General features: G+C 42.3%; 1 protein-coding gene across 4 annotated transcripts in view; it reads right to left on the reverse strand.

Moving 5' to 3' along the window:
* The window catches only part of LOC115176735 (semaphorin-6D), a 152038-nt gene extending 140315 nt beyond the window's left edge, over window positions 1-11723 (reverse strand). For all 4 annotated transcript variants that reach the window (XM_029736978.1, XM_029736979.1, XM_029736972.1 and 1 more), the window contains exon 1: window positions 11497-11723. The gene's annotated coding sequence lies outside the window, so the exon portion shown is untranslated. The remainder of the gene's footprint in view (window positions 1-11496) is intronic.
* Between the last annotated feature and the right edge of the window lie 291 nt (window positions 11724-12014).

Below are 12014 nucleotides of genomic sequence, written 5' to 3' on the forward strand. Positions count from 1 at the left end.
ATGGCAAGCCTAAATAAGTTGAGGAGTAAAAATTTGCTTCACAAGTCGCATAAGTTGCATGGACAATGATAAGTGTTTAACATGATTTTTGAATGACTACCTCATCCCTGTACCCCACACTTAGAGATAATTGTAAGGTCCCTCAGTCGAGCAGTGAATTTCAAAAACAGCTTCAACCACAAAGACCAGGGAGATGTTCAAATTCTTTGCAAAGAAAGGGACCTATTGGTAGATGGGTAAACACAAAAAAGCAGACACTGAATATCCCCTTTGAGCATGGTGCAGTTATAAATTACACTTTGGATGGTGTATCAATGCACCCAATCACTACAAAGATACAGGCGTCCTTCCTAACTCAGTTGCCGGAGAGGAAGGAAACAAATCAGGGATTTCACCATGAGGCCAATGCTGACTTTAAAATAGTTTAATAGTTTAATGGCTGTAATAGGAGAAACATAAGGATGGATCAAAAACATAGTACTCCACAATACTAACCTAAATGAAATACAAACAGAATACAAGCATTCCAAAACTTGTATGCTGTTTGCAATAATGCACTAAAGTAGAACTGCAAAAAATGTCCTGAATACAATGCATTATGTTTGGGGCAAATCCAACACAACACGTCAGTGAGTACCACTCTTCGTATATTTAAGCATGATGGTGGCTGCATCATGTTATGGGTATGCTTGTCATTGACAAGGACTAAGGAGTTTTGTTTAGGATAACACGAAATGGAATAGAGCCAAGCAGGCAAACCCTTAGAGGAAAACTTGGTTCAGTCTGCTTTCCAATAGACACTGGGAGACACATTCACCTAATAACCTAAAACACAAGGCCAAAAATACACTGGAGTTGCTTACCAAGAAGACATTGAATGTTCCTATGTGGATGTAGCCTAGTTACAGTTTTGACTTAAAAACATCTTGAAAAAAATCTATGGCAAGACTTGAAAATGGCTGTCTAGCGATGATCAACAAACAATCCAAGTGTGCAAAGCTCTTAGAGACTTACCCACAAAGACTCACAGCTGTAATCGCTGCGAAAGGTGATTCTAACATGTATTGACTCAGAAGGTTGAATACTTCTCTAATCAAGATATAGTAGTGTTTTATTTGATACATTTTATAGAAATATGACACTTTTTGCATCGTTCCCTTACATTGTTAGTTTACTTTTCTTTCATCTGTCAAGTCCGTATGGTTGTTCCTGAGTGTCAATAGTGTTTTACATATTACAAGTGCCATAATTTGGGACATGTAGCCTATTTGAATCATTATGTAACACAGACCATACATAGTGTCATGACTGTCCTGTGAGGATCAAATGGCTCAGCTCAGCAATGGCTGACAATAACCAGACCCTCTCCCACCTACAAAGGGGGGGGGGGGGCACACGACTGCTGGGTTGATAGCTCACACTCAGTTGTAAACTCTAACATCCAAAAAGTGAATGTGGGGAATGGTCAGTGGGGAACCATGGAAAACTAATATTGTAATATTGTTTTTTATTTTGTGATGTCATTTAAAAAAAAACTGTATGGATGAAATACTGTAACTTGGAAAGTATATCTCTTTTATCTATCAAGTTTCCATCCAATACGTTGTGCATATAATAAAATACATTAAAGTATTTTAGTTAAGATAGGAATGTGATTTTAGGAGGTATAAGAGAATCTATCTCCTATAAAATGTGCATAAGAAGTAACCACGCCCCAAGTGAGGTTGGAGAGCGTGTCAGAGTGCATAAAAAGCCTTGGTAATGAAATGAACATTTGACCAGGAAACATGAGATGTTAGCTACATGTTTGAAACTTTGAACCTCAACGCGAGGTGAAGAAATAAACTCATCTTCCTTTAGACAAGCAAGACGAAGAGCTGCAGCCCTTTTCCATAGTCGTCTGAATCCTGCACCCTGAATAATCAACGAGGAGGAAGAGATGACAAACTACCCTCTCAGAAAATCACTGGTACAGCTGATTAGCTGTCCTGAGTCAAATATCTCGAACTCTTCAAACCATCCCATCCTACTACAAGTCTCAAATCACCGTAGTACGCTACTCTTATCACCCCACTGGAACCATCGGCACGGCTGGAAAATCTTCAAATAAGCAGCTTCAGGAGCCAATGGCAGAGAACTCTTTAGTTCGGTTTAGGACTACACAATGGACAAAGGCACCCAAACGTAAATACACTACTCAAAAAAATAAAGGAAACACTAAAATAGCACATCCTAGATCTGAATGAATGAAATAATCTTCTTAAATACTTTTTTCTTTACATAGTTGAATGTGCTGACAACAAAATCACACAAAAATAATCAATGGAAATCCAATTTATCAACCCATGGAGGTCTGGATTTGGAGTCACACTCAAAATTAAAGTGGAAAACCACACTACAGGCTGATCCAACTTTGATGTAATGTCCTTAAAACAAGTCAAAATGAGGCTCAGTACTGTGTGTGGCCTCCACGTGCCTGTATGACCTCCCTACAACGCCTGGGCATGCTCCTGATGAGGTGGCGGGTGGTCTCCTGAGGGATCTCCTCCCAAACCTGGACTAAAGCATCCGCCAACTCCTGGACAGTCTGTGGTGCAACGTGGCGTTGGTGGATGGAGCGAGACATGATGTCCCAGATGTGCTCAATTGGATTCAGGTCTGGGGAACGGGCGGGCCAGTCCATAGCATCAATGCCTTCCTCTTGCAGGAACTGCTGACACACTCCAGCCACATGAGGTCTAGCATTGTCTTGCATTAGGAGGAACCCAGGGCCAACCGCACCTGCATATGGTCTCACAAGGGGTCTGAGGATCTCATCTCGGTACCTAATGGCAGTCAGGCTACCTCTGGCGAGCACATGGAGGACTGTGCGGCCCCCCAAAGAAATGCCACCCCACACCATGACTGACCCACCGCCAAACCGGTCATGCTGGAGGATGTTGCAGGCAGCAGAACGTTCTCCACGGCGTCTCCAGACTCTGTCACGTCTGTCACATGTGCTCAGTGTGAACCTGCTTTCATCTGTGAAGAGCACAGGGCGCCAGTGGCGAATTTGCCAATCTTGGTGTTCTCTGGCAAATGCCAAACGTCCTGCACGGTGTTGGGCTGTAAGCACAACCCCCACCTGTGGACGTCGGGCCCTCATACCACCCTCATGGAGTCTGTTTCTGACCGTTTGAACAGACACATGCACATTTGTGGCCTGCTGGAGGTCATTTTGCAGGGCTCTGGCAGTGCTCCTCCTGCTCCTCCTTGCACAAAGGCGGAGGTAGCGGTCCTGCTGCTGGGTTGTTGCCCTCCTACGGCCTCCTCCACGTCTCCTGATGTACTGGCCTGTCTCCTGGTAGCGCCTCCATGCTCTGGACACTACGCTGACAGACACAGCAAACCTTCTTGCCACAGCTCGCATTGATGTGCCATCCTGGATGAGCTGCACTACCTGAGCCACTTGTGTGGGTTGTAGACTCCGTCTCATGCTACCACTAGAGTGAAAGCACCGCCAGCATTCAAAAGTGACCAAAACATCAGCCAGGAAGCATAGGAACTGAGAAGTGGTCTGTGGTCACCACCTGCAGAACCACTCCTTTATTGGGGGTGTCTTGCTAATTGCCTATAATTTCCACCTGTTGTCTATTCCATTTGCACAACAGCATGTGAAATTTATTGTCAATCAGTGTTGCTTCCTAAGTGGACAGTTTGATTTCACAGAAGTGTGATTGACTTGGAGTTACATTGTGTTGTTTAAGTGTTCCCTTTATTTTTTTGAGCAGTGTACATGAATGATTTCTTATTCCAAACGGGCGGCGGTTCGTGTGCAAACTATATGATTGTGAGAATAGTTCTAGAATATGTCACTCTCTCTCTGTGTCTGTAAAATGTTGCGTCAGTCCACTAGGGACTTTCTTCTCATGTATCAAGTGTGTATGTTATCCTGTTATTATTTAGTTAGCTAGTAAATCAATAATTAAACCATTTTCTGTAGTACTGAATAATGAGCAAGGCTGGGGTTTTTGCAAATCCAAGAAGGTTACAATTGGTCAGAATAATGATATGATAAGAGGTAATGATTAATAAAAACTTTATCGATGAAATAGATATATACACACACACATTTATTTTTAATTGAACCTTTATTTCACTAGGCAATTCAGTTATGAACAAATTCTCATTTACAATGACGGCCTACCCCGGACGACGCTGGGCCAATTGTGCGCCACCCTACGGGACTCCCAATCATGGCCGGATGTGATACAGCCTGGATTTGAACCAGGGACTGTAGTGCCTTAGACCGCTGTTCCACTCGGGAGCCTTATAGGAGTTTAATTCGGGAGACGGTAACTCTTTAAAACAACCTCTTCCGTGGTGCCCCAAATCCTAATGAGTTAATTGTTGCATGACTCATTTAAAAATCAGGTGACAATTAAACGCAGTTAGTTGATTTAATAGATAACATCAGATTAATGAAAGAAAAGTCACAACAATAGCAGTTTAAACCTGGAGCACGGTTCATGATGACTGGATCGTTGTCATCACAGTTCCAGGATTAGTGAGGATTATTAGGGTAGATTTATAGGACTGCTGTTCAACCCCTATTGTACCCTTTTCTCACCTTCCAATATTTCATGAATTGAACACGGAAACTTTCATGATGAATCAAACCGCTGTTGACTCCAATGCTTTCCACAGTTGTGTCAAGTTGGTTTGGTAGTGGATCTCTACTCTGAATAGATCATTCCATCTCATCCCACAGATGCACTATTGGATTGAGATCTGGTGACTGGGCAGGCCACTGCAGTAAACTGAATCGGCCGTAATTTTCTTGGAACCATTCCTGAACAATCCTAGCCTTGTGGCATGAGGCATTATACTGCAGAAAAAAATGAAGGGATGCACCTGATTGGCAATGAGGTTCAGATATCCTGTGGCATTCAAATGTTGCTCCACTTTTATCAAGGGGCCCAATATGTGCCATGAAAACACACCCCCCATTACACCATCACCACCCTGCAATGTTGACACGAGGCATGATGGATACATGTACTCATGTGGTTTTCTCCACGTCCTAGTCCTGCTATCAGCGTGAAACAGCAAGAACCGGGATTCATCAGACCAGGCATTGTGTTTCAGATCCTCCAGTATTCAGTGTTTTCTCCATTTAGCCCACTGCAACCACAGTTTCTTGGTTTTTGCTGAAAGAAGTGGAACTCTGTAAGGTCATTGACCTCCATACCCCATTCGTTGTCAAGGAGTTGTGCATTCTTTTATTGTTTTTTGGGCACCAATGTTGTACTGGACTGTTAGTTGACTAACTGTAGCCCATCAGTGTCAGACTCCTTGGTTGAAGTGGATTTAACAGATGACAACAATAAAGGATCATAGCTTACACCTGGGTTCACTGGTCAGTCTGTTACAGAAAGAGCATGTACACTGATTGTACAATGTTTTGTACACTCAGTGTACATTTTAGTGAGCCTGTCAAGAAAAGTATAATTAAAAAGTTAAAGTATTTAAAAGGGATGGTTTTAGATACATGTACTGAAACACTATTGAATAAAAACTCCACAAGAAAACCTGTTGGCCAGCAAGTGGGAGGCTTTTCAGAGATTCAATGTAATTGATTTAGCGCCCGCAAGGGAATCACACCTGAAAAGCCCATTACGCACCTGCATAAGGTAAGTCTGAATACCAACTACTGAGAAGTGCCTAGTAAATGCGTACGTAAGAAAGGCGTACATTTCCTAAGTATGAATCGGGCCATAAATGCATAAGGATTACATGTATTTTGTAGAATGAATTATGGATTTTTGTTGATGTTATTCTCCTACTTACTCTGCCTATTTCCCAATCTCTCTCGCTCTCCCTCTTTTACTAATGTCCTCCTCACACATTTTCTCTCTGTGGAACAGATCTTTCCTGCATGCTAAGAAATTGAAGAATAACACGCTCCAGCATGCACCCACATTTAAAATTCCAGGAACATAGTTAGTAGAGTCGGTTTTGTATTTTATTTCTAGCCTAAAAATAAAAACATATTTTGAAATCATGCAGGAACTAGGTGGTTTTCAGCTATAGTGAAATCCATTGCATGATCACCAAAATAGACTATACAAAAACTGCATGAATGCACCACCAGAAACAAAATCAACTTAAACACATTATAAGGATTTCGGAGACAGCCCAAACACCAGCGAATCCAAAGTAAACATTTAGTGAAGTGAACGGACTGCTTTGGTTTCAACATGAGCAGCTAATCGATGAGGCAGGATGGAGGGAGGCTGCCCTCATTATGAAGTGATTAAGAGATCATTTGGAACAAAAACCACTGCACCTTTAGCCCCACTAGGACTGCGCCAATCAATAAAGTCTATGTGTGGCCAGCACCAATTTACAGGAGGGCTTGTTTCGTTAACTTGTATTCTATGAGAAGATGAGCAGCAGAGTAACAAGATTGTGGCAAAATATGTTGCTTCCTGCATTAAGTAGCCAGTGGGAAAGTGTTTTGATTCAAGTTTACTGATACCTGTTGGTTCTGTATGCATATAATAGTATCTCAATGCCTGACTATTGCCCTTGAGTTTGTTAATGGTGCTCTGGGGGATTGTGGGGGCTCTGGGGGATTGTGGGTGTCGCAGTTAAATGTGAGTTTAAAAAAGGCAATGGTCTTAGTCATCGCTCAGTAATCCTCAGGGATGATGAGACTCAATGTGCAAATGAAGAAGTAGCTACCTCCTCAGATGAAATATGCATGAAAGGGAAAGACGTTTCATCTCAACAGGATGTATTTCTTGCCCAAAATTCTTCTCCTTTACCAGCCCTGAGGGTACCGAGCACAATCTTCCCGTCACACTAATCAAACAGCCGTGTGTGTGTGTGGCCAATCTCTTTTGAGGAAGACAAAGAGGTAGTGGAATCTAAAAGGATTACTCAACTGCAGATTGTAATTCTTTGATTTGGGAAGGTGCTTCAAACAAACATAGACAAGCCACTCTGACAGCATGATTTACATACTAACATAACACAAATAAAGTAGGATGAAATCATTTTCACATGCAAATACTTTAAGGGTTGGGAAACCTTTACTGACCTGAATACATAAATATGATACTATCTGCTGACACAGGTTACATTCACCCTGTAATTGCTCGAACCCTTACACTTCAGTTCATGAAGCTTAACCAGACAGTTACCCGGCATTCTCGGCCCGTGGCTGCTGCGGGTTAGCCGAGCAGCCTAAAACCATGTTTGACAAGGGGTTAACACTGCTGAAAAACATTTATAAAACCACAGGAAGACAGCCAGTCTGGAAAGGAGGACCGAGGCCTGTCACTTGTCCAGAGTGTTCTTTTTTTCATTCTATCCTTTGGTTGAACTCAACTCTTTTTCCTCCCAAATTCACGCACTCACCAGCTCTGGTATAATTACCCATACAGTGCTAACCACGGCGGTGTGACAGGAGGGCAGCCATCGCTCGCCTGTTTTTAGAATCAGAGATAATTACTGCCCTGTCAAGGACTCTATTTAAATGACTGCAACTGATGGGGCTAATAGGATAAAACAGTGTCAATATTGAACACAGTCAATTAAATCAGACATTTATTTTGGGCATGCAGGTCCTGGTGTGTCAGCCTTGGGTTATGGATGATGGGGAGGCTCTGGGGCTGACAGGTAATAATTCACTCCCCAGGGTTCCGGAACCCTTCGCTGAACAGAAGCAGGCAGGCAGGGAGGGTGGAATACTGCACGGCCTTGCACAACCCTTCTTTCCTTATCCCCCCCCCTTTCCACTCCCCCTTAAGCCAGATATGGGGTCCCCATCGGCTGCCCAGTTGCCATGGGTAACAAACTACCATCAATATGAAATATGAGATGCCACAGTCCAGTGCTTCACTCCGGTGCAGGGCCAAACAAAGTCCCATATGCTGGGGGTGGGAGGCGAAGATTAACTGTTGCTTCTTCAAGCCAAACATAGTCACACTGCCCATTTTTTAAACTCCAGCAGCCTTCCAGTGCCGTAGGTAGTACTTCAAAGTCACCTCAGACATATTGGTTACTGTCAATCCTCTACACTTAGAAAAAATATACTATAAAAGTCATATTGATCTCAAAATGGAAGTTATCAACACAGAAGGGACAGATCGCAGTAATTCAACCACTGCAATTGATATGTGGCAGGGCATCTAGGGACTTTCAGGTTCCTAACCGAAACCATTCAATATAATATTATGGATAGTATAATGGTACCACAGTCTTCTGCAGAAGACAGTTGACTCAAAAGACAGTTGCTTCTCTAAACAGTACAGTAACTTGAGTCTGGGCCAGTTCTGAAGTGTGTTGGAACAGTTGGAGAGGCAGCAGAGTTGGATGAGGGAATATCTGCATCACAGGGGTGACCGTGGGCTGGGAGGTATAGGCTGTACTGTACGTCCCACAGGAGCCTATTTCTGCCCTCATTACCCCGCGGACCATTACGGAGACACAGCCATCCACATGTCACAGCCCAGCACAGCCCTGAAGCAGACCTCCCGTCATTTAATACAAAACTACAGCTCCATCGGAAATTGGAAATAAAATTACACCCTAGTCTAAATGCACCATTAGCCATGCTAACCGAGCGCCGGCTCTTTCAGGGCTGAAATGAGAGCCGGACAACATGCAATTTGGGAGCCGACAGAGAGGGAATGGGCCGCCGACACTCGCTTCTCTCAGCTCCAGTCATTTACAGCCATCACCCACCAGCCTGCAAGACCTGAGTTACTTATTGAATGGGGTTGGGTAATAAGAAAGCGGAGATGTGTGTTTCTGGGAGGTAGAAAATGAGAAAGCGAGAAAGCAAAGTAAAAAGAGTTCAGAGAGGGCATACTGGTTGGGTAGGAGTTACAAATAATATGATAAACATATTATTCTAAAATGACAAATCCAGAAAAAGCTACAAACCAACTCTGGTGAAGGGAAGCAATATCACCACTTGTTGATTAGGCTATGACATCTAAACTACCTTCTGTATAACAGTATTGTCATTTTCTCTCAGATCAGCTTAGCCCTGATGACAAGCACCTGTGAAAAACTATGATACCAACTACAACTTTGGTTTTCTTTTTAACATGTCAAAGATGGGGGTGAATATAGTTTTTAATAAAATATCGGCGGCAAGAAACATTCAAAAATGTTGTACTGAAAGATAATGATACCCTAGAGCTGGTGAGTTTTGCACCAGATTAACATGGATATTTACATTTCTTCTAAACTGGAATCTAGACACAGTAATCACACATCACCAAAACTATTATGGAGGGGAAACACAGTGGCAATAAAGATGTGTCTTTATGTTAGTTGTGCATGCTGCCAGTGGCGTCATGACCATAGGGGGCACAAAGGCACGTGCCCCCTAATATGTCACGTTTTGAAATTAGTCATCTTCATTTTTAAGCCCATGTTTTATCATAATTATTTATAAAAAGATCTGTCAGCGGTATTTTACAGAGGGGACACACTGACTGGACTAGGCAAAGAGTACCCCTTGCCCCCCATTCTCCCTAGTAAGTGGTCCCTTCCCAGGTGCACCAAGAAAAGAAAGGCAGGACACTATTCTCTAGTGCGTGTAGTATCGTCAGGAGGAGAGAGTGTACAGTAGAGTGACACACAGCGTTTGATTTGATTTTAGCTGACAGTGCTGGGTCGAAGGTATGTTTTTAAAGGAATGTGATCAAGCTATGTAGCCTATTGATTTCTTCTTCATGAATACATAAAACAAAAATGTTCTGTTGTTTGTCTGCTTCTACATCTGCATTGCTTGCTGTTTGGGGTTTTAGGCTGGGTTTCTGTATAGCATTTTGTGGCATCAGCTGATGTAAAAAGGGCTTTATAAAAACATTTGAGTGATAATACTAGCCACCTAGCAATTTTATGAAATTAGCTTTAGATAGCCAGCCAGCTAGATTCCCAATCTCATAACTAGCTACCAAACCATGTCAGGCTATCAATCAAGTTAGATTAGCTTGTCTAACCTGCCTGCTGGCCAGGTTGCTAGCCTTTTGAAAAGCAAGACATTATTAAATGTACTGAATAAGACTCACATTCCTTTCAATCCTTTACCCAGATTTCAGCAGAACCCCTATACTTCATGCCATACTTTGGTCAAGATATTTGACTTGCAGATATAAGCCTACAAAAAGCTTATCTCTGTTGGGCATAGCTGAGAGTGGTTCTAAAGAGCATAAAAATATAGCCTATTTTGTCTCAATCCAAGTATGTAGGCTACACACAGACTGTCACCCAGACCTGTACATTCAATGTCCTCCCATCTGGAACTATTGGACATCATTCTCGCTACTTCGACACAATTTTGGCTATTATATTTTGGCTAGTGTTTATCAAAACGCATAAAAAACTGCATGAAAAAAAACTCATATCAACATGTAACTCGAATCACTGTTATTGATAGCCTGAAAATACAGCTAGAGGCTATAAATATGTGCACAAACTCCAAAACCATAAAACAATTTAAGAATCAAGTTAGTCAGCCTAAACATACAATCAAAGGATTCATCATGTGTTTCATTGCATTAGGACAGACAGCAGTTGTTGTGGAAAATTCTAAATCATCCACAACTAAAATCCCCCAATGCGCATTTTAATTAAGCTGCTGTCAAAATGACAAGACATTGCTCTATAATATAAAGCTGGTGAACCAAGTAAGGTAAATCTAGGTCTACAACAAGTTTGTCACACCACACAAAGGACTGCGAAATCTGTGAAATCCCCCAACTCGATACATCTTGGCGCAAGCAGCTATGCATTTCAACTTACTCTTTAACTGGCAACAATTTTCTACAAACGCGATCTTGTATTCACCCTGTTCAAATGGCTCAGTGAGATTATATAACAGCGTTTGAAAGACATGTATGGTTGCAGGTCTATTATATAGCCTACTCAAGTCTCATTTTAATTTATGTAAACTATAGCCTACATAAATACAAACAGATGTCCGTCTCTGCACAATGACAAAACACAATCATATAGCCTATCCAAAAACAGAGTATTCCTAGTATATTATTTTTGAATATTTATTTGCTGACAAATGCTCTTATAACATGCATTTAGCTGAAAAGATGATCGAGCTGTAGCCAATGGTTTAGGACAGGGTTTCTCAATCTCGGTCTTGCGGCCCCTCCTGGGTGCACGTTTTGTTTTTTGCCCTAGCACGACACAGCTGATTCTAATAACTAACTCTTTATCAGGCGTTGAATCCGCTGTGCAGCGCTAGGGCAAAAAACAAAACGGGGTCTGGAGGTAGGTGGTCTAAACCTTCCTATAAGTACCCACTAAGAACTAGAAGACGACATCGTTTTGTTTTGAATAGCCCAATGTCCTCTATGTACTACGTAGATACTGGGGCAAACTTGTGGCACCACAAAATACTCGGATGCGCAAGTTAAATGTAGGTGCAGCAACCGAGACAGTCAGCTACTGGAGAAAGTGCCGTAGTATAATTCTTACCTTTTTCTTACGTCTTGGCTATCTTGTTTCGTTGACAATAATGTGATTATTGCAGGACAGAGACCAGTGTTACAGAAGCGTTGAGAGAAGATTCGTTATTTTTTTCCAAAAAGGCTCGTATTCCCAGAGCGCGAAAGAGCGCCCTTTGTTATGACAGAGACCCGCGCACGCTCGAGCTGGACTGCAATCACAACATACTTCACCCAGCGAAGAGCAGCGTCGGAGAATACACGCCCTGATGTGTTGAATTACAGCCAGTCGGTCCAATGGCAAGGGGAGGGATAGTACCAGACCTTGTTTGAGACGTGTTTTGTTCAAACCTTCTCTTTTGACTTCTCCCTCCACATCTTACTTTTGTCCAGTTGTTGGATACCTACACATCTGTATCTTTGCAACCCGAGCTTGCAGCCAGTCTCTCCGCCAAGGGTATTTAAATCGAGATATCATTGAGCTTATTTCTGAAGGAGGTTACTTTGCTCCACATATAAGAAAACTGAAAAAAATACTTTCATTCTGTC

The sequence above is a fragment of the Salmo trutta genome, chromosome 37, assembly GCF_901001165.1.
Source record: "Salmo trutta chromosome 37, fSalTru1.1, whole genome shotgun sequence".
Lineage (NCBI taxonomy): Eukaryota > Metazoa > Chordata > Actinopteri > Salmoniformes > Salmonidae > Salmo > Salmo trutta.